The sequence below is a fragment of the Marmota monax genome, unplaced genomic scaffold (assembly GCF_021218885.2).
Source record: "Marmota monax isolate L192 unplaced genomic scaffold, Marmota_monax_Labrador192_F-V1.1 WCK01_AAM20220418_F8-fsc00206, whole genome shotgun sequence".
NCBI lineage: Eukaryota > Metazoa > Chordata > Mammalia > Rodentia > Sciuridae > Marmota > Marmota monax.
The window spans coordinates 541,200-565,754 of NW_026694490.1; the positions used below are offsets into that span (position 1 = coordinate 541,200).

Below are 24,555 nucleotides of genomic sequence, written 5' to 3' on the forward strand. Positions count from 1 at the left end.
TTTCAGAGGAAACTTTTTGGTATAATCTACATAATGTGTTTTTGTTAATCTATGAATAACAGTCACTCAACTAGATTATTTTGAAAACCTTGGCAATTGATTTCTTTTAAAATTGTTATTGATATTCACTAGATATGTCACTAGATATTCTTTTTTTAAGTTTTTTTAAATATTTATTTTTTAGGTGTAGATGGACACAACAAAATACCTTTATTTTTATGTGGTGCTGAGGATCGAACCCGGATCACGCCTGTGCTAGGCAAGTGCTCTACTGCTGAGCCACAATCCCAGCCCTAGATATTCTCTTGCAACAAATTTGAGTAAAATCTATATTAGTGTCCGAGTGCTTTGCATTCTCTATATAAGCCATAAGGTTTATTGAGTATTTTAAAATTTGAATATCATGAGATTAGAGGTCAGAAATAATAATAATAAAGAGTGGTTTGTGAGATCTAGCACTTGAGATATAAGGAAATATTGTATTAAGCTAAAAATAAAGGCTAACAAGTGTGTGTGTGTGTAGTACCAATCATAACACTCTGCGTGAACCAACTGATAGATATATGGACCTCTTCTGACAAATGGTTTTGATTCAAATGTATTTAGGAAAGCAAAAGCATCTGCTGAAATTACTTTTCTGAAACAAAGAAATGATGTAAGTTAACAAAAGCACCATAATGAGTAAACTTACTATTTTGCTCTTCTTTGGATGCTAACTGGTTTCTAGTATTTGGTTGCCAGCATTCATGCCTGATCAGCATGGACCGATTCTTCCGTATTGATGGAAAGTAGACATCTCTTAAACTTTTGGGTCTCTAGGATACCAGTAAAGAACTTAGGAGAAATTCAATATCTTTCTAGTGCTCCTGAGATAAGATCAGACAGAAAGATAAGATTTCCAAGTCATTTCAGATCTGTGGGTGTATTTCTTGCTGCATGTTAGGCAGCTTGCACAACTGCTCTTTGGGGCTAAAGCACCACTGTTGTCAATGACAGAGCAAACAAAATGATGGTGTCTGTTTGTAAAGGGCAAATAGAGCATTTCCTCTCCTCTTCCAAGAGCCATTCTTCAGGAAACCTAATTAACCATGGGTCCTTACTCTAACCTTTTGGAATGTAAATAACTTTCTCTGAGAGTCTGGACTTCATCCTTTTTGAAATGTAAACAACAGGGAAGTCTCTTTGGCACCTTGGGAAATTAACTCAAGTTTCTATCTCAGGCTGTAACCGTTTAAGATGAGGCTAGAAAGGTTCTCTTATAGTTTGGATGAAAGAAATTAAGTAGAACAGTGATAGCAATTTGATAACGAATTTAGGATGAACTATAATGAAAACAACGTGCAAATTGTGCTGTTAGGTTCTTTTATAAGAAAAACATACAATAAATTTGAAGGACATGTGTTTTGTATTAGCTACAAATTATCTATATAAATGTATGTGAAAATGCCCTACTTTATAACATTAAATACAAATTATCGGAGGCCATTGTTTTGAATTCTAAGTTCTTCTGTGAGGCCACTACAGACCAGACTAAAAATAAAAATGATGTTATTCATACTTAAGTTCCACCAAACTGAAACTTAGTTGTTATTTGACCTTCTAAAGATAAGGAGAAAGAAATAATGGCCAATTTTCCCAAACAGCCCAGTTTTTTAAATTTTTTTTTCAGAGAGAGAGAGAGAATTTTTTAATATTTATTTTTTAGTTTTCGGTGGACACAACATCTTTATTTATTTTTTTTAATGTGGTGCTGAGGATGGAACCCAGTGCCCTGCGCATGACAGGCGAGCACTCTACCACTTGAGCCACATCCCCAGCCCCAAACAGCCCAGTTTTAATCAGCATGATAAAGAAATCCTCTCTGTTTCCAATCCTAACATAAAAAAGTAACTTGAAGTAACCTGATGTTAATCAATCAGTTATTTTGATGTTGATTTGTCTTGGTCCTTCCTTACTAGGAAAGTAACTTTTAAAGGAACTTTGAAAGAAAGATTCACTCTTTGTTCTTTGTTTCTGCTTTCTTCTGCCCTTCTCTGTGTACAAATCCCATCCCTTCTCTGCTCAGGTCCCTGGAACATTTATTCTATTTTGTAGAATGAAGTGTTTCCTAATTCTAGAATCACAAATAAAGACACCTAAAATCTTTAAACTTTTTGTAATGTTGTCTTTTGACAGTAGTCTCATTCAGATTGCCTATATGCACTTAACTTGGATATGTTTGTCCAGTAATACAACATTGTTTTCTCTTTTTCTATATTACTCTGTGTTCATAGAATTTCTATATCCTGAATACTATAGATATCCACAGTTTTTTTTTTTTTTTCTGGAAGGATTTTTTTTTTTTTATTAGTTCTAATCAGTTACACATGACAGATTTGAGACATGGTAAAGAACAGATGAAAAGCCAAAAATTCAATATGGAGCCTTTTTATCTAGATTGGGAAGCAGCTAAAAAACTAAAATTATACTTAAATCAAAGGTTAGCAGGGGGCTGGGGTTGTGGTTTAGTGGGAGAGAGCTTGCCTAGTATGTGTGAGGCACTGGGTTCTATCCTCAGCACCACATAAAGATAAATAAATAAAATAAAGATATCTATATCTATCTATCTATCTATCTAAATATATATAAAGGTTAGCACAAAGATCAAGTCAGAAACTATCCCTGAAAATAAGAGACATAAGATTGTAAGATGCATACAATAGGGTAAACCTGGAGACAAGCACAGGTAGACACCCTGAAGGAAATCAGGGAAGACTGTAATTCAGAAAGACATAGAAAAGAGAGTAGTCAGAATTTCAAGGGTATTCAGGAATTCCAAAGAATCCAGAGTTATTGGGGTGAACCAAAGAACAAATATAATTTTGCTTCCTACATTAAGGGGACAATATAAGGCATGCTATCCTGGCCAGGGGACTCACATTTTCTGTAAGAATGTCAATTACAAGACATTGGTCTATGGTATCTTGAAAGAATGTAAGGGAAGATGTTCATTTCCATCTATAAAATGAGAGGGTTTTTTTTTTTATTCTATTGGAACCAATGTCTACTCTTCTGTTACTTTTTGATAGTTTAGGAAGAGTGACTAAATCCAACAATATATGCAGAAAATCTAAATAAATCATTTCTGGGAATGAGATTGTGTTTTCACCTTCTCACACCAAATAATAAGTGACTGAGACAGGGTTCAAGTCCTGAATGGCTGACTCCAGAGTTGACATTCTTTCCACTACACCATAGCCTACTATTAAAACTAACAGCACCATCTGACCCAATACATCTCAAAGTATATTCAAGAATGGAAAAATAGAAGGAATAGAAATGAAAATGAAGTTACAATTCATTAAATGCTTACTAGTAGCATACTCTGTAGTGTTTTACACAAAGCACTCTGTAAATAGAAAAGCACTTTTCAATGTATTAATTAATAAAGATATGTGAGGTTATGTCTTTACCACTATTTCCCTTCATTGCACCCCAGTACTCCCTTTAGTATCTTTTTAGCTTCTTTTCTCCCATTATTCAATGTCCTTTTGTCCTCTTACTTTTGAAGTAAACATTGGTGTTTACCATGGTCTGCATTTCTCAAGTTATAGATCTTTCCTTTCTTCTTCTTCCTCATCAAAAGTTACTTTTGAGCCAGAGATGTAGCTCAGTGCACTTGCTTAGCATGTGGAAGTCCCTGTGTTCAGTCTCAAGTATTCAAAAAAAAAGGAAGAAAAAAGAAAATAAATAAACAAAATAAATAAATAAAAGACCCAAACCAAAATTCTGTCCTGTGTCCGATCATAATGGCTATCCAATAAATTTAGCAATGGGCCTTTTTTTATGCAAATGAATGATTAACACAAAACTCTATTTCAAAAGAAGTTCCTATTGATGGGCTTGCAATCATTGCAGTGGGCCAATGGAGGAAATACTTTGAGGGTGACAGTAGCATTTTGCATTCATACAGACATGATTTATATTCTCAGTTTTGCCATTAATGGACTACATATGTTATTAAGTTAGTCACTTAGTCACTTTCCCTCTAGTAACTTTATTTTCCTGATGAAATAAGTGACAAAGGGTTGTTATCATCTATTGCAGCACTAAAATTATGTGATTTTTATTAATAATGAATCTTCTCAATGAGAAGTTATAAGTAGAAAGAGCACTATGTACTATGTACACTATATAATGTTGACATTTTGCAGTTCACATTAAAGGCTGGCAAAACAAGATACAGGTACACAGTGATTTTGGGAGCTGCCACCAGGAAAGCTACATAGGATTCCTTTCTTGGGAATGTTATCTGCAATTTAGCTGTGTAACCTCAGGCAAGTTGACCTCTTGGTTTCCACTTCTGAAAAAAAAATGGGATGATATTAATAGTTTTTAATTGGGCTGTTGTGTAATAATGACAATTCATGGAAGGCACTTAACAGATTATTATTAGTGTTGTAAAGCTCTGGATTAATATAGTATCTTAATCTGTTAAAAGAATTATTGAGAAAAATAGAAATATCCATCAGAGGTAGTGCAGAAAAAGGTGTGTGTGTGTGTGTGTGTGTGTGTGTGTGTGTTGAGAATATGTGCATCAACTATTATATAGTAGATATTCCATGAGCAAGCTGAACATGGCAGCGAGATGATGAATCCAAAACTAACTCTTAACCATCTTTCATGTGTGTTTCATAGATTGATGATCTTCCTTTTCTTTTTCTTATTATCACTTGACAGTCTTTCTTTTGGTTTGGAATACACAGAACTTAGCCCAATAGGATGAATTATATCCCCTTTCCTCAGATTAGCATGGAGTTAAGATGAAATGTTGTATTGTGACATGCTAAGAGTACTGAAATCTTTTCTAAGTGAGGTTTTGGCAGAAATGAGTGGGTGCGATTCTCAATTTTTCAAATGCTATAATTTAAAGTCTATGTCGCAAGAATAATTTTCATCTCTAGAAGCAAGGGACTATCTCCTCACACCCACCCTTTCCACCAAGATTTGTGGGGTTTTAATTATGTGAGAGCTGCCTGGAACTTTTAGTGTCCAAGATTCTATTGGAGTCTGCCTAGTGTAATTAAGAGGACTCATCGGGGTGAAACTGAAAGAAAAAATTAGAAGCACATATGTCTGCTGATTAAGGGTGCCAGTTGAGGCAACAGAGCAGAGCTTCTGGGACTTTATGTGACTACACATGCCAAGGTGAACTTTAACACTTTAGCCCTTATTATAGGTCCCCGATGAGGTTCAATGTCTACATTGAACAAATATTACTTCTGTTATGAAATTTCTTCTCACATCTTCCCAAATTCATCCATTCCCTAAGGTGCTGCTCCTCTTCTCATCAGAAGAAACCATCCTCTCAGGTCCCTATACAATCAGGAAAGGATCTCTTTAGGGCTGTAAGGAATCACTCCCTATTTCCTGGCAGACTGCTTTTGTTTATTTCTAAGAAGTGAGAGTCTTGGGGTCAATGAATTTTGTTGACCTGTTATTATAAGCTAGAAGTTCTTCTAAAATCTCCAGATTTTTTTCATCAGTGTTCTAAGTGGATTTTGTGAAAATAAATAAATACCCTCTTCTATCAGATTTTCTACTCTGCAGTACCTCAGACAGTACCTGTTCCTGAGTTCCACTTAAAACCTTGAAATTAGATAATCTCAACTTAAATCATATCTGTCATCTCTGTCCATATTGATAGCTCTTGAAATCCCACATACTTTTATACCCAGAACTCTCTTTCTTTCCTCTGAACCTTGTCCATTGACTTAAAATTCTACTGGCTTTTCACTTTTGCAGAATGCTTAAAACCACCACTTGGCTCTCATTTAAGGGCATTTCCTTTTCATGCACCTCTTATGAAAGAATTGATGGTTCTTTCAAATCCCATTACACAGACCTAAAGATGATTCAAACATTCTCCTGATAACCTAATGGCCACTTCTAAATCATTTTTCTTATCCCTTCACATAACAACTTCTTCTCATGTCATCTGATTATATGTAATCATCAAACATTCTTGATTATTAGTGTTTACAAACTTTCTGGTCATTATGTCCCTATTCATATCCTTCCTCTCTTATCTTTTCCATCTTCTGTGTCTTAATGTCTGTTTATAAAAACCAACTAACCCCTGGGGCTGGGGATGTGGCTCAGTGGTGGAGTGCTTGCCTAGCAAGTATGAGGCACTGGGTTCTATCCTCAGCACCACATACAAACAAAGATGTTGTGTCTGCCGAGAAATAAAAAAATAAATAAATATTAAAAAATTATCTCTCTCTTAAAAAAATACACACATATATTTAAAAAAAGACCCATCAACAAAAAATATTTTTAAAAAATCAACTAACTCTTTAACTTCATACATTCTTGATTTATTCAATTCCAGTTGTTTTCACCATTCCTACATACTGAGAACAGCATTTCATGGCATATCCTGAAAACAGTTGTCACTCATATTTCTATACTTCTGACACCTTAAAGACTAATACCACTTTCTAATCACCACTTCACAACTTTTCACCTTTCTCCTTACTCTCTCCACTTGTTATGGCTTATAAATGAGGTGTCCCCAAATGCTTATGTGTGAGATAATGCAAGAACATTCAGAGAAGAAATGATTAGATTATGGGAGTTACAATCTAACCAGTGGATTAATCTGATATGGATTGACTGGGTGATAACTATAGGCAGGTAGGGTGTGGCTGGAGGAGGTAAGCACCTGGAGGTGTGCCTTTAGGGGTTATATTTTGTCCCTGATGAATGGAGCTCTCTCTGCTTCCTGCTTGCCATGTCCTGAGCTGTTTTCCTCCAACCTGTGTTTATTCCATGATGTTCTGCCTCACTTTGGACCCAGAGCAATGAAGTCAGCCATTTATGGACTGAGACCTCTGAAACTGTGAGCCAAAATAAACTCTTCTTCCTCTATGTTATACTTGTCAGGTCTTTTGTCACAGTGATTAAAAAGCAGACCAAAACACCCATAAAATCTGTATAGATATTATTGAGACCTTGAGAATTTGCCTCTACATTTTTTCCATCAACAATATGCTGTCTTCACTTCCTTCCCTCTTGCCAATTTATAACTTTCACCACTTTCTTAAAAATACATATAAACTTCTGTCCTTTTTGACCATTCTAACCTCTTGTTTGCAGTTTTAAAATCTGATTTTATTCAACTTCATTTTTTCCTAACATCACCCAAGTGTGCTAATCACAGCTAAGGACAATAGCATATCTCTTAAGCACATGTTCCTTTACAAACTCCAGTTTTAAAATGTCAACTTGCCCTTCAGTACTGTATATGCCTCTCTCTCCCACTTATTCCTTTTATCCCAGTAGTTATTTCAGACATTTGCTACTGTCCTTGAATCCTCTGCTTTCATCACATGATTTCATCACTTACTTAACAAAGAAAACAGAGATCAGAAGATAAGATTCCCTAATTTTCTGCTGCCATACTCACAACCATATCTGTACCTGCAATTATTTCCACTCTTTTTCACTAGAAGTTCAGTGGAATGGGAAGACTCCTTTTCAAACTGAGTCCTCCATTTCCTTCATCTCTGCCTGTATTGTTTGCTCTTCCACACACACACACACACTTTGGTGCCTCAAATACCTCACTTCTGAACCATTAGCTAAAAACTCCAGTGCAACCTCCAACTCTTTGGAATCCCCTTCTTCCCTATGACTTTAAGGCCTTGCTCCATAAATAGTCCCCCTCATCCCTTGAATTCTGACATTTCACTATCTACTGAGCTTTTTATAGCAGTCAATAAAAAAGATGGAAACTCTTTGATCACTCTTTTCACAATAGAGTATTTTTAAAAGAATTGTTCTTATAATTATCCACATTTTCACCTCTAATTCCTTCTTTACCCTATTATAAACTAAAGCCCCTGTCCCTCAATTAAAATAGCTGTTTTAGATAGATTTTTGCTGCTATGACCAAAATTACCTGATAAGAACAAGTAAGAGGTTGAAAGTTTACTTTGGCTCATAGTTTCAGAAGTTCAGTCCATGATCTGCTGATCCCATTGGCCTGGATCCAACATGAGGCAGAACATCATGGCAGAAGGGTTTGGAGGAGAAATGCAGCTCTGCTCATGGTAGCCAGGAAGCAGAGAAAGAGAGGGGAATGGGCCATAGGGAAGATGCACCCTTCCAGGGTCTACCACCAGTGACTCAGTTCTTCAAGTCATGCTCCACCTGCCTACAGTCATCAGCCAGTTATTCCACTCAAACTAGGATGGACTTAGTTTAAGTTGTAGCTCTCATAATCTAATAATTTCACCTCTGAATATTCCTGCATTAACATAGGAGTTTTTCAGGGACACCTCATATCCAAACCACAATAATAACGTTCTAAAATTGACTCCAGTGAATACTTTTTATTTTGTTTGAGCTCTTCATCAATGCTTTCTGCCCTTAAATTCTGTGATACCACTTTCTTGTATTTCTCTTTCTAATGTGGCTAAGTACTTCTCATTCTCCGTTATAGGCTTCTCATTCTATAACTGCCTCTGATATATTAGCCTTTTCTGTTGTTGTCTTTGCTTTTGGCTCATTCTCATTTCATTGTATAAACCCTATTTGAATTTGACCAGCTTAACCACCTCTGATAGGCTAATGATTCACAAATATGAACCCCCTGCTCTTGCTCCTGAGTTGTGGATCCATACACTCAATTGCCTCTAAAACATTCTGCAGATATATCAAACTTAGTGCATACAAAATAAGTCTTCTTCTTTCCTTCCCTCAAATAAGTTCCACTTTTTCTTTTTGTGTTTTCTACCTTAACATACTAGCCATATACAAGTTGAAATTTTGGGAGTCATTTTTTATTACTTCTCATCATTGTCCTGCATTCATTCTGCTGCCAGATTCTACCCACTGTCAGTTAACATTTTCCCCTCCTCTCTATTCTTATTGTCTCTACCTTTATTCTAGCTATTGTTACTTCAGAAAAACTGTGGAATACTACAAAGTTCTCTTATAAAATCTCTCCTTTATTCTACCTAAATTTCTCCCAACAGTGCTGCCAAAGTGGTCTACATGTAATACAAAACTTTTCAGCAACCCCCTATTGACTAAATAATAGGAACCAGACCCTTAGCATACCTAACTCAGGGTCCTTCATGATTTGACTGCTGACATTCTCTTCTTTGGCTTCTTCCCTATGTGCACTCTATACCTCAGCTAAATTCAAACATTCACTAATCTTTGAATGGACCACATTTTCCAAGTCTCCCTAACATTACACATACTTTTCTCTTTTGAATCTTGAAATATTATATCTAGAATACTCTCAAGTTGGCTCAGTCTATTTCACCCTTAAAAATCCAGGTTAGAAGTATCTTCTCTATGGTGACTTTGAGTTCCCTTTATTCAGCTAATTACTCATCTGGGATATCTTCTTTCATCCTGGAATACCCTCATCATAACACTCTTTCTATGCTTTGTAAGCCTAATTTTTAAAATCTGCTTATTTCATTAGGTTTAAAGGATCCCAGAGGGTAGGAACTGTGCACACTTACTCATTTTTCTATCTAGTAAAACTCATGGAACAAAGTAAGTATTTAATGAATGTGTTTTGAATGAGTGGGTGGATTTTTTTTTTTTACATCAGGGCAAAGGTTTTCCCCACTTTTAACTTTTCTCTATGAAACTGCAGAAGTTTCCCTTATTTGCTTTTGTAAAAGAAAGATATTTTCCAGATCATAATATATTTGGCTATTATGTATCAGAGCTTTCTTTCCACCTTCTTTATCCTTTGCCCTTTTTCTTAAGTAGCTATGTGCATGGTCTGTTTCCCTTTTAGGAATTGTCTCATTGAATGGCATAGAAAAGAGCTAAGGAACGCTAATTGGAAGCAAACGTCTCTGGGAGGATTCAGGGGTGTGGGTTGCATGCACCTGCTTACTTAGGCAGTCCTAGACCAGTTGGAGAAAGGATAGCCTATCTCAATTGCTGAGGTTGTGGTGGAAGATGAACAAATCCTGTTGTTATAGAAACTCTACTTGAACATTGAAAAGCTTTTTGCCTGCAAATATTAGGTTCATATATGGAAATTTATGACAGTAATCCTTTGGCATGAAAGAGGTCTTACTCACTCAGGTGGAGAAATCCTGAAGCAAAGTGCTGGGAAGATGGTATGCTGTGAAAAGTTCAGAAGGGAGAAAGAGAGGAAAAAAAACCCCACATGGACATTTTATAAAAGGGAACCCAACTGGTATGAGTTTAAAAGAGGCAGCTGCCAGAAAAAAAAAGTTGAAAAGAGGAATCAAGAGGGTACATGAATTTGTGGGGTATGTGTGTTGGAGGTCTGAGACTTTTCAGGATCCTAAAGGAGGCAAAAGCACAAGACACAGGTACGAAATGTAGCTTGGGGGTTTCTGGAACTCAGTCAAATTCAGTAAGGATGTAAATTACCTTGCTTTCTTCTTTTCTTTCATCTTTCCTTCCTCCCTCCCTCCTTCCTTCCTCCCCACCCCCACCGACATCCCCGTCTATACAGTCATTCCTGATGTTTGAGTTAGCATAGCAACCTTTCAGGTTTCTTGAAAATGAACTTACCCTTGGTCTGAGAGAAAACACATTTGCAAAGTTATTTCAAAATAATTATTCAATTATTGTAGCTCCCTAAAATAGTGCAGAGCTAGTCAATGCAGCAGAAGGAGATGGCGAGAAGAAGAAATCAACTAAGGTTCAGAGACTCTTTTAAACTCATATTGTTGTATTGATTATTGTATTTTGTTGTATTTGTTTTAATATTCTGGAGAACTTGCCTCTATTCTTGATCTACATACAGAAAAAAATCCAATTTTAAAAAACAACCTTACTTTGAGATTGCAATGAGTACTCCAATACTATTCTTCTGTGAGCCACTATAGCAGTTAGAGAGATTTATGCCATATTAAGGGCCTCTAAGTCTTGAGTTTCTTAGTGTGTGGTCTTTCAGGAGTTCTGACAATGTCTGGGTGCCCTTATTAATTGATATTGTTTTACTAAAGAGAAAATACCTAAATTTATATCTGCTGTTCCAAAGATTGTGATGAAGATCAATATGATAGATAAAAAGATAGCTCAATGCTTCTTTTTGTGGAAAGGCTAGATTAGAAAGGTTGTTGTGGACTGCATGTTTGTGTCACCCCTAAATCCATATGCTAATATCATAACCCGCAATGGGTATATGGAGCCTTTGGAATGTAATTAGTTCATGAGAGTGGAGTCCTCGTGATGGGATTAGTGACCTCATAAGAAGTGACATAAGAGAGCTTGATTTCTTTCTTCCTTGCTGTGTGAGGACATAACAAGAAGATGTCCATCTGAAAACCAGAGCCTTAAAATGATTGAACATGATCTTCAACTCTCTAGCTTCCAGAACTGTGAGAAGTAAACTTCAATTGCATTTGATAGTATTCTGTTATAGCACCCTGAACTAATTCAGATAGTGATGGATTTTCTAGTTTGACACAGGGTGAATTGAGTACTAAGTATACATAAAACAAAAGGTCAAGTTACATAAGGAAAAAAGGGATAGGTATGTAGGAGTAGAATGCATAACCTTGGTAAACAAGAGAATCAATACCCCAAGAGGACTTGGAAGGTGAAATTTCTGGTGGATAAATTTATCTCAGTGCAGACATGTCAGGAAAGACATGACTGTGTGTAATATTGATTGATGAGGTGTCAGGAAGGATATGAGGTCCACGAAGGAAAAGTAAATGAGGTAAAGGGAATGTTGGAAGGACATTCAAGGGCCATGATGAGAACGGGGAAGATGATGAGCTCTTACTATGAATATTCAATACCTAGAAGGAGGAGAACTTAGCTGTATAAGTGGTCACCTGTACTGGAAAACAAGTAGACATGGCTTGGGTATGATCTAGGCAGGTAAGAGTTTACCAATAACCTTCAGTTTCTTGTAAGGTAGTTTGTGCAAGATAGAAAGATAGGAAATTACAAAGGCATGCATAAGCAGAATCAGTAGCATTCTGATAATGCTTAACAAACAGTTAAATAGTTTACAGTAACCATGGTGGGGTTGGCATCAGTTGAGAACAGATGTCTGTATAGACTGAAACTTAAAGGAAGGAATGAGGTGAGAGAGAATAAAGGGCAATTGAGGAATTTATAGAAAATCCAAGGTGTATACAAGTGGAATGGATTAGCCAAGATTTGCGTTTGAGGAAGGGATGGGATTAGAATTTTTCTTTGGTTGGTTTGAGCGTGGAATTGTTGTGGCAGGACATTTTAGAGTGCCATTTGTTCTGAGATCATCATTTGGGATATGTTGGTCTTCTCAGCAGAGCTCATCATTTTTTCAGTTTTGGGTTGTCTGAGTTCATCATTCCTGAGGTGATGGACACTGAGTATTCTTGTCTGTTATTGACTTGAGGATGTTGCCTGTAAAGACCTTAATGTGGTAGAGGTTAGGGGTTCCTTAATATGAGTCCTAAGATAGCTTCAAGACTTTGAGGTGAAGTTTTACATTTGAAAAATTACTACAAATGTGGCTGAAGATTTGGAATTTGCTCTGAGTTTTCTGGAGTCACTTTTGTGGAGAAAATGTAACCTCAATACTACAAAAAAGTAAGATGAAAAGGATTCCAAGGAATTTAACATTGAGCTGGAGTAATAAAAATCCTATATCCAAAACCATGAATCAAATAAAGCATACCCAGGAAAAGCTGAACAAGAATGAATGCTCTACAACATTTTTGAGCTTCTGCCACATAGTCTTTGGTTTGCAGGGAGGTGTTTGTTTATTATGGTGGGAGTCATGGGTATTGTCATTCTGGGTCCTCTAGTAGCTGTTCATTCAAGATCACTGTAATGGGGGTGGAGCCATATCTGGTATCCTATCTAATATTGGCTCTAAAAAATAATTTAAGATCATTTTCTTTTTGGGAAGATGCTCACAGTTGTAAATAAGTAATCTGTTCCCTGCAAAGAGAAACTTTCAGTTAACCAAAGCTTACAACCATCATTATGGAGAATGACAGTCTACTGTGGTAGAAAGTTTCCATTCATAGAGGATAACCTTTTGGGGTGAGGGAAGGTTATGAATTTTCAGTGAATCCCATTTTGTTATCTATCTTCAACCTAGGTGCCAATATAGTATGATTTGTGAAAAGATAGAAAGAGGATAGTAGAATGAGGCACTGTCATTAAGCAGAAGGTGTGTTACATTTGGGTTTTGTGTACCTAGAATTATAAGTGGGAAGTGTCCTTTTATGGCTAGAAAAACCATGACAAAAGGTTAAGGAACAAAAAGGCAAGAGATCTATATATGGACCTATTTAATGAAACTTAAGTTCAACTTCTTGCTATTTGCATGATAATTTATCAGTTATTTATTTTTTCTAAGGACTTATTTCCTCATTTGTGAAATATAAATAAAAGTATATACCATATAAAAGTATCTTTAAGAGTAAAATAAAGAATGCACATATCTTAAGTGGTATTGTTCTTGGTATTTAAATTATCAGTATATGTTACCTGTATATCATTGTTTATAAGCCTTTCAGTAAACCAGAAGGATAATGAAGGTTAGTGGATACTGGTGAAGTTTAATGCATTTTGTCTAATCCAGTACCCTCCCTCTGGTGTTGTATTATGAAGAGACCCATATAGATACTTTGCTAGGAAATTCATGGTCAGCAATTTCCTTGGACTGCTTAAGTGTAATTGATCAGCTCTGGTGGTAAATGATTGACATCTTGGAATCCATTCATGACTATTTAGATAATCTCTTAAGAATACTGATATTTTCTCTATAGGTCTCCTTTTACTGTGAACCCTCCCCAGAATCATCCTTAATGCTATGCTCATGGCAAAGTAGGATTTTCTAGCATACTCCTCCAAATTCTTCCAGTAATTACCCATTTTCAGTTCCAAAGTCACTTCCACAATTTTATGTATTTGTTACAGTACCACACCATTTCTCAGTACCATTTGTATCTTAGTCTGCTTGGACTGCTAATACTTTATACTAGGTAATTTATAACAACAGAAATTTATTGCTTATAGTTCTGAAGGGTAGGAAGTCCAAGATCAAGATGCCAATAGATTTCATATTTGATGAGGGTTCATTCCTCATAGATGGTGTCTTCTAGTTGTATCCTCACAAAGCAGAAGGAAAAAAAATAGGGAAACAAGTTCCCTCAGACATCTTTTATAATGTCACTAATCCCAACTAGTCACCCCTATAGGCCTCACCTCTCAATACCAACACATTGAGGATTAAATTCCAACATACGAATTTCAGAGGGACACAAACATTCAGATCATAGCAAGTGTCAGAATTTATGGACATGATTTAAAATAATCATGGTTCCTTTTTTATCCTAATAACTCACATCCTTTTACCCTATTAGCTTCTCATAAGAAAAGCCAATAAGTAATATTATTTTAAAATTGCTTGTTGGTTGTTACCATTAAATAAGTGCCCACTGGGGTTTGCAAGGATTGAGGAAAGTTTGCATGGTCCTTGTACTCTGGGGTCCCCCAGGGGATTCTATATTACTATGGGCCAAATACTGTGCTTTCTCATTGTCACAGATTACCCCAATTTTTTTTCCTACAACATAACTGTTGTGTGGAGTATTTTCATATCCATTCATTTAATGATATCTTGGGTAACAGATACTCCATTTTGCATACCTGTAACAGGTATGCAAAGATTCATGTTGTACTTCATATCCGTATAATATTGAGATGTTATTGCCTTTGGAATTGGAGACATATTTGAAAAGAACCTGCAGTAAAAATATTGGAATTGACTTCCTAAGTCATCTATACTATATACTTGAATTTATAATACATAGATATATGGGGCTGGGGTTGTGGCTCAGCGGTAGAGCACTTGCCTCTCACGCATGAGGCACTGGGTTCAATCCTCAGCACCACATAAAAGGAAATAAATAAGATAAAGATATTGTGTCCATCTACAACTAAAAAATATTAAAAATAATATAGAGATATATTAATAGATAAAGAGCTATGTAGATAAAATATAAATGTTTTAAAATCATAGGGTTCTGGAAATGGAAACTATGGTTTGAAAAACAGTTGGAAAAAAGGCAACTCAGCTGAACTTTTATGACCCTGGAGAGGTTGTGAACATCATACATTGGTTGATTGTGACCACTGTCTTCATCAATAATAATGTTACCGAAAAGGTGTGTGTTCTCACAGGAATGGAGGTCTATTTGGAAGAGCAATCCTGGTTTTGCATTTTAAATTCTAGTTTTGGTGAAGAAGGAAAGAAATACACCTCTTTACTTCATTGATACTGGAGTGTAAAAAAGGGGCCTCCAGTTATAAGAAGAAAGACACATGGGGCTGGGGATATAGCTCAGCTGGTAGAGTGCTTGCCTCACATGCCGAAGGCCCTGGGATCAATCCCCAGATCCACACACAAAAAAGACACCTATATAATCTAGAAGAGGAGCTAGTGTCCTTTAGCAATGGACACATGTTTGTTTTATGGGGACTTGGGTAGACTCTCAGTAGATGCAATATTTAACTGGATTCCATTTTGTAGTGAAATGATAAACCATAACTTTAATATAGGGTTCTTTAAACCATTTTCACATGCTTCTTATGAATCAAGGATCAGTATCAGGGCTACTGAATCTAAAACTTCTACTTTTGCTAGTAATTAGCCTCATTGTGCCTCTTGATGCTGCCATGCCTCAAGGTCATGAATCAGAGGGTATTTAATTAAAACAATTCACCCAATCCTCTCATTTGCCCCTATACAGTCCTGTACATTTTAGAAGGAAAGTAAGTGAAATACAGATTGATAAGCGAGGTAAAGGAGAGAGGCAAACGGATTTATACAAGGTTATTAAAACTATTAGTTAAGTCTGTCACAATGACCCAAAGAATTCTTTCTGAATTCACTCTAGCAATCTCTCTAGCACCCAAAGTACTGATTTTGTTTCTTGTTAAGTGGTTATCTTATCCTTCAGGGAAATTGTGCATGCTCCTGCACATGAATGTACACAAGCACAGCAGGGTGAAGGACACAGGCATTTAAAATTATTTTTAAGACTTATCAGTTATAGAATGAGTTACCTAATGGAGTTGGTAAAAAATGTAATTTTCCATTTTCTTTTATGTATTTTCCTAACTTCTGATTCTATTGTATACTATAATTTAGGAGAAAAAAATTTCATTTCATTCTAGGAGTAAATGATAATACAAAAAGAAGGAATGAAAGAAACCCAGAATATAACACTGAGATTTCTAGATAGAGAAATACATTCAAGAAACCTATGGTATTGTTCACATGCATAACCCCCATCCTTGCTATTAATGGTTACTCTATTTGGGTGCCCATATTTTGGGCACTTTAGTAGACTGCCAGTAGGAACTGGCTGGCTTATTGTGTCTCAACTGTTTAATATCTCTTCTGTGGTGAATGCTGTCTAGTGGGTGTTAAAACATAATACAAAGATTTTCATTTATTACCTACTTTCATTAATCCATCCACCTGCTTCCTCTCCATGCATTCTGGTACCTTATATTCCAGCACTTCTTCCTCCAGGACACTGACCAACTTGACAAGTCATTTTCCACTGCCTTGAATTCATATTTATTTTTGCCTTCAGCCATTTCTCTTTGAATACATTCATCAGATGCTCTGCCTACAGTTATTCACATTGGAAAGTTGGACCCTTAAAGTGGATATCATTCAGGGCTGTCTTTGAATGAGGCTTAATACTGCAGCATTCCTCTTCAGTTTGCACTGTAATACTGAGTCAATCAATCTAGGAATCAGGCTTCGTCCTTTCCCATCTCCATTTGCTTATCATAGGCATCTCCTATGACCATAAATGTGAGCTGAGACCTGAGGCTTTGCTCCAAGTGTTGATGACTTGGGAGTCTGAGACCCACTCCTCCAGTAGTTTCATTATACTTTCTGGACATGACAATGCCCAATCTCAGCTGTACCACTTTCAATTTACAATGAATTTTTACTGGGCCCATTCACTCAAGATTTTGTCCCCACATTTTGTATTAGTGCATTATAGTTGTACATACTGATGGGATTTGTTGTTACATATTTATACATGCATACAATACAAAATATGACAATACAATTTGGGCCATATTGCTCCCAGTACTTCCCCCTCCTACCACACCTCCCATCCCTTGGTCCCTTTCCTCTACTGATCTCCCCTTGATTTTAATGTCATGCAAGCTTTTAATTTTGTCGGTCTGATGGTATCTGGTTTATGGTGGGAAATTTAAAATGTTGTCTAATTCTTCACTGCAGAATGCTCTAGAACATCAATCATTATGTTGTAAATCTCCTGTTGAGAGCTGCCATCAATTCCATATGGAATCTGTCCTCCCTGCATTTCCTCTAATGTCATAAGATCTGTTGGGTCATATGCCCTAAGTAGCAGGGCTGCTAGTACCCCAATTTGCACCCAGTACAGAGTATTTTACTGCTTTTGGCCCTATTCAAAGTTGGTAGCTTTGCATGCCACTTAGTCAATGAATGAGAGCAATATTCCCAAATTGGAATAAATTGCTCCACAATCTGAAAAGGTCTATCAGGTGTGATGTTTCCTACTTATAGTGGATACCACAAAATCCTATAATGTGTTATGTGTTTTAATGTGGTTTTCCAAATATGCAGAAGACTACTGGACCTTTACAATCTTCACTGACATAAAACTGGGATAGTTTTCTCTCTCATTCTCTGGAGCACATGTGGTTTACTAAGCACTCAAGTGTTCCTACAAATTCTACCTAAATTGATTTAATTAAATGTTGTTATCTATATAGTATATCAAAATAATGTTCTACAGAATGTCCACATGGTCTGCATTTCTTCAGACTGTGTTACAACAGAATGAGAGTGTTAATACATCCTTCAGGATAATAATTTTTTTGGTGGTTTATTCTCCTCCTCCATAATCTCTCTGGACTTTTAATAGTCTAAAGGATGAATTAAATGAGAAAATGGTGGACATCACTACCCCTACATCCTTGAAGTTTTAAAGGGTGTCACAGATTTCTGTCACCCTCTGCAAGACTTTGTATATGTGAAGATTAGAGAAATGACAAGCAGGTTAGTTCATGAACTCATTAGAATGACAGAAAATCAAAGCTGGATGACTCATCTGCTCCCTCTTCCAGTGCCATGAAGATGTCTCAGGTCTTCAGATATCAATGTCAACTAGAAGTCTGTGTCCAAAGGTCTAAAGATGTCTGTGCATCTTTCTTTCCTTTGTACAGTTAGCTAATAAATGGCCATAGATCCCTTTGTGGAAAGATTGTGAGAACCATTACTATACAAACTTGCTATAAAGTTGCAAAGTCTTTCCTTTTAGGGACCTCATGTCTGTGCTATCACTAGAGACTGACAGGACAAAATATTTAGTGGGGTAGGCCTGTGGTATTGAGTACTGAATTGAGAGTCAACAGATGAGTGTCCCATAGTTACAAACATCAGTCTCTAGCATCTAAGAGAGGTTACTTTCTCTCTCATCATGTTTGTTGCCCAGCAAATGCAAGTCTTATTATAATTAGTTACATTTCCTATGTTACTACTTTTGAGTGATTTTGGAATACCAGAATCTGTAAACTGAGGGTCTTAAACTCAGACCCTCATTCAAACACTTATAGAATGGAGTCATTTTAAAAGACAATCTCCTGAAGAAAAGACTTACAGTGAATAACTCTATCAAAGAGAGTTCAAAGATGTGGATCTAGTTTATTTAGTACCTTCATGTGTGTGCACATTCCCACACACAATAGATATCATCAAGCTAAATTTTCAAATAATTTCTGTAACAATGAAATCTTACTTTGTGTAGTTGTGCTGAATCCTTTCGGAATGCCCATGCAAGGAATATACCTTTTAGCAATAACAAAAAGATTACTACAGTGATATATTCTGGTATTCTTTACATCTAGAAGATACTTTTAACTAGGTTTAGGTTCAATCCTCAATTAAAAAAAGATCTTCAAATCCACAGTATTGGGTGTGCAATTGCTTTTATTTAAATTATTTGTTATTTAAATGCAGAGAATAGTCTCCAGTGAAAATATAACTCTAGACTAATCACCTGTGAGGATAGCTGATGTCTCTTAAAGCAAAAGCTGCACAATGATGTAAAGAAGATGAATAACATAAAGCATAAAAGCCAGAGGACATGAAAGCATATGAAACAAAAGACATGGAATGATGAAATTGCTCCCTGACTGCATATAGTCCAGTGTGACCATTAAGTGACTAATGTATAACATATTTTTCCTTTAACAAATCTTAAAATACAAACTTAGGTTAAAGGGGAAAAACCCTTCTCTATAGTTGAATTTAACCAATAGAATTTTCTGGAAATTTTTAGATTTTTACGTGGCACGGGAAGCCTAAAGCATGATTTTAGCATAGATTTGGATGCTAAATTACTGAAGAATGTTCCCTTGAGATTATCTCAAGGGAGATAAGGTGTGTGTGAAGCAGGGGCAGGGGGCAATCTGTGTGATGAGAGTATGGAACAGAACAAGAAGGAGAATCCAGGAAGGTTCATAATATGAGAGAAATAATTCAGGAATAAACAGGCAAATTCTTTTTTTAAAAAAAAGAGAGAGAGAGACAGAGAGAGAGAGAATTTTAATATTTATTTTTTAGTTTTCGGCAGACACAACATCTTTGTTTGTATGTGGTGCTGAGGATCAAACCCGGGCCGCACGCACGCCAGGCAAGCGTGCTACCGCTTGAGCCACATCCCCAGCCCCTGGGCAAATTCTTATAAAAACTCTGGATAAACTCATTTTAATTAAAAATATATATTTGACAAACTTTAATCAGTAAAGATTCATTTCTATGACATCAGTCTCTAACCAGACACATACTATAGTATAATAATTTTATCTAGTATTATCTTTTAAAAATGTGAATATGGATTAATTATCTTGTATTTTGATCTTAACTGTGATCCACCATAAGCTGTCTACTCTTAGTATTTTCATATATATTTTTCATATACACAGAATATTTGAACTATATATAAATATATATAATTTATATATAAATATATAATATATATCATTGAAATATTCTATCTGTTCATATGTATAAAAGTTTTAGTTCAAAACTGAGTCACCTTATACACACTGCTATGATCTGAATGTCTCCCCAAATTCATGTATTGAAACTTAGTTGCCAATGTGATAGTATTAAGAGGTGGCACTTTTAGGAGGTAAGTCATAACAGCAGAACTCTCTGTTTTGCTTAGGTTCATTTTTTTATGTCAATTACTAGTTATATGCCACAAAATTATGTTTTAATTATTTCTTTCATTTTCTGATATTTTTAAATGCATTATGTTAGGTAATAGTGGGCTTTTAAATGTCCCCATATCATTTCAAATGAGGCATGTTACACTGCACTGTAAATATAGTTTTTGTTTTTTCACTGATTTCTCCTTTATGCAAAAATATGCTCCTGTTTTAGCACCTTTGACCTTCCCTTCCACCTTAGATCTAAATTCCCTTTCCCACCCTCACTCCTATATTCTTTCTATGATTTGAGGGGTTGGTAGTTAAAATTCATTTAAATCAATACAGTCTATTCACTTTGGCTCAATGGTATAGACAGACCTTTTTCAATCACTAAGTTAAAAACCATAGAACAGTTGCACTCATGAGACTGAGTTTTTCGTTCTTTAAATGGATTAATGAGTGCCGCAGTCTGGCTGGGCACAAAATAACCGAGCCACCACAAAGCCTTGTAGATTCAAACAGCAACTCTTTATTCCCGAACTCTCACCGACACTCTGCCCACACTTCCCGTGAACACCCTGCCTCCACTCGGCTCCGCACACCAATTCTCTCAGAACCCCAAAGGAGCAGGCTCCTGAGGCAGCAGGATACGCCCTAATCCCAGCAGGATCCACCCTAAACCTGGAGCCACCCTAATCCCTGAGCAGGGTCACCTTTCAACCCAAAATGCCATGCATCATTCCTACTTGGCTATGGCTCTCAGCAAATGAGCTCAATAGAACATCAACATTGTGAGATGAACGGGAAATTATGGGAAATGTCTGGCCCATAATAGGCATTTACAATTATTATTCTTTACAACATTCTATGCCTTTCTTGTGAAAGAAATTACTTTAGCATTCATTTAATAACATTATAGTTACTGAGAAAAATGATAAGTATAAGAGAAAGAAAAGTGTGTAGGATTATCATAGTATATGACTGAAATCTGGTGACATTTTCATGTTATAGTGTAAGAAGGCAGTGGGTTCACCCCTTGGGGAATACAAAGCTAATTGACTATAACCAAGGAAATTAAAGTGTGAAGGTAGGTTTATTACTTGAAGGAAGAAAGGAGACCACTTTTAAAAAAGCAGTGTTTCCCCAGGCAAACAAAGCAAGGGTTTTTGTTTGTTTGTTTTTAAGAAACTCATATATTCATGTACAATAGACTCATCAGGCACATTCTTTTTGTAAATTTTTTTCAGTTGCCAATGGACCTTTATTATTTATCTATTTATATGTGGTGCTGAGAATTGAACCCAGTGCCTCACACATGCTAGGCAAGTGTTCTACCAATGAGCCACAACAGCAGCCAGAAGGCACATTCTTGAGCTTGCTGTTTGACATCATGCCTCTTCCTACATTGCATGTTCAGAAAATGACAGATAGGACCACCAATGAGCACAGAATTTAATATTATAGCAAGCAAAATTCACTTCTTGGTCACCGAAATGTGGGGCAGGTTAGCTGGGCAAATTTAAAGACATATTGTTCACTTCTAGATGACCTTGGAAGTTTCTCTGGCAGACCTTGTCTGACACAAAAAGCAACTTTAGAGGCCAATTTACAGTTATTTAAAGGTGCCACCGCCTTTTTTTTTCTGCAAGCTTAAATGATTGTGCTTGAAAGTACTGGCCTAGCAGATAGAAATAGCATGTGACCAAATGGAGTTGAAGAATGGGGAGAAAAATCATTTTCTTTCATTTAATGGATTACCCTTTCTCGTATTTTTACTATTTGATTGAATGGCAGACACAGAATTTTCCATGGGGTCTCAGGAGAAAGAAGTTATTCTATAATGTAATAGATATTTGTTGACTACTATAATCATTATTGCTACACAGGTCAGAGAACTGCTGAATATTTCTGTTAATCTCACAGATCCTCAAAAGAAAGTCACAGAAGGATGCTAAGACTCCCCCCACCCCAAATTCATATTCTTTACCTGCTGAATTCCAGGTAAACTGGCTTTTAAAGTCTCCATTCTATAGAAAAATATCATAGATATTTACACAAATGTTTTACTCCTCTAACCTTTCTTATTCCTTTAAGTACTGGATTCCTACATTAATTTTCTTTTCTGTTTGAAATACCTAATGCAATTTCTTTTTTTGCTGACTGAATGTTGACTGATTCACACTCCCCCATTCTGAGTGAATATTTCTTACACAAGTGAACTGTGATTCATATTTAGAGGGGCAATGTGTTTGAGGGATTTCCTCCCTCATATTGGAAGGGATAAAATCACACCCCATTTTTATGTTTACCTTGTCCTACTGGCTATTTCAGCAGAATATTTCTTTTGCCTGGCCTATCTAATAATTTCTTCAATGACCAGAAGATACCCTAATTTACAGAATGCCAGTGAGAAACCACTTACTTACTCCAGTATTCTTGGGTAAATCTGAACAACAACAACAAAATCCCATAAAGATACATTTTTATAAGCCCAGCACACTGAGCCTTTGAATTTGTTTTTCGGCTTCAGCTAATTGTTGCCATTCAGGAATGCAGAGCCACAACTGACAAATATTCAAATGTTTTAAAGTAATTTTTGCTTGAAACCTCCCTTTTAAGCTTTGAGAAAGAATAAACAATTGTGCAAGGAAAAACACAAGTATCTGTGGGGCTTAGGGACCTGGAGGGGGGCTGTCAATGCTTTTGTCTTAGGACTTTACTGGGCTGGAGCATTTGGAGTAAAAAATAAAACAGAATATCTTTAGTCTCAAAATGGCTCCAGGCTATCAAGAGGGGAGGCAGAAAATATGATTAATTACAATAAAAATATGCAATAGGTATAGGTGTAAGTACACAAGATGGGGATTAACTCTTAAGAAAAGACAAAAGAGGTTACCAGGAGGAGGTGATTTATTATCTTGTTTTCTGAGTTCATGTGGGCAGAAGGGTATATTAGGAAGAAGGAAGAACATATATAATAACACTGCCTCATGAAATAACATGGACTCCACAGGAATCTGTAAGATTTAGTATTGCTGAATCATAAACTAAAAGAGGGGAGGGGTTGGGGGAGTGAAAAGAAGTGAGATCAGAAGGCGAGGGGGGATTAGTAAATGCAAATATGTGCCCTTTAATTTTATCCCATAGGCGATGGAGAGCTGGTGATGAATGATAGCAATATTGAAACAGGTTGGAGGCACTGAGACCACAGGTAAGGAGATTAGTGGGATAGGATACCATAGTTCTGACAAGACATCGTAAGTACTTAAATACAGTAATGAAAGTGAGCCTGGAAAGGAGAGCATACTTTTTCATACATGTACCAGGAGGTATGTTTATCAACAAGGCAATGGATGGGATGTAAAACACTGAGAGTGAATAACTACAACTCCAAGTGACAACATGCGTGCTTCTTTGAATCAAAATGCTGAGTTAAAGAAACAGTTTCAAGCCAGGCAGGGGAGCAGGGTGGCACACACCTGTAATTGTAGTGGCTACAGAGGCTGAGACAGGAGGATCACGAGTTCAAAGCCAGCCTCAGCAACAGCGAGGTGCTAAGCAATTCAATTAGACCCGGTCTCTAAATAAAATACAAAATAGGATTGGGGACGTAGCTTAGAGGCCGAATGCCCCTGAGTTCAATCCCTGGCTCCCCCACCCCCACAAAAAAGGAACAGTTCCAGAATGCTACCTAGAAAAAGATATAAATATTTGTGAAATTTGAAACCAATCAAAACTAAGAAATATTAGTTAGACAAACACCTATGTGAAAAAATGTTAAAAGAGCAAGGAAATAATAAGCATGAATCAGGATTGGGGAGTAAGGGAATTTGAAAGAAAAAAAAATCAGTAATATCCCAGTTCTTTGGGTACCAGATGGACGGAACTTCACTGTAATTTAGATGGGTAGATGTACAGATAAACAGTCCTTTAAGAGGCCATGGGGAAAATGTAGTGACCAAAGATTCTTATTTCTAATCTTTTTACTAAGGGATGTAAAACAGAATAAAATGTACTTTAGAGATAATTTGGAGGTGGGATCAATACATTTCCAGACTTACTTTTTATTATTATTAAATTGGTTTTAGATAGATGCTCCAAAAGGCCTCACTGTGTGAGGTCCACGTGCTTTTACATCCCGAGCTTTTTGACCTTTACCCTTGGCTATCATCACTTTCCCTCCAAAGGGAGGCTGGTGATGCCAAGCAGGAGGAGGTAGGAGGGGCGGCGTCCTGTGGGTGTACAGCATTCCCATTGGCGGACAGAAGGAGCCAGAACGAGGCTCCAGTTCAGCGAGAAAAAGAGGGGCGAGGG

The 24,555-nt window shown here is 36.5% G+C and overlaps 1 pseudogene; it reads right to left on the reverse strand.

Moving 5' to 3' along the window:
• The window catches only part of LOC124075656 (transmembrane protein 230-like), a 52,796-nt pseudogene extending 28,300 nt beyond the window's left edge, over positions 1 to 24,496 (reverse strand).
• Between the last annotated feature and the right edge of the window lie 59 nt (positions 24,497 to 24,555).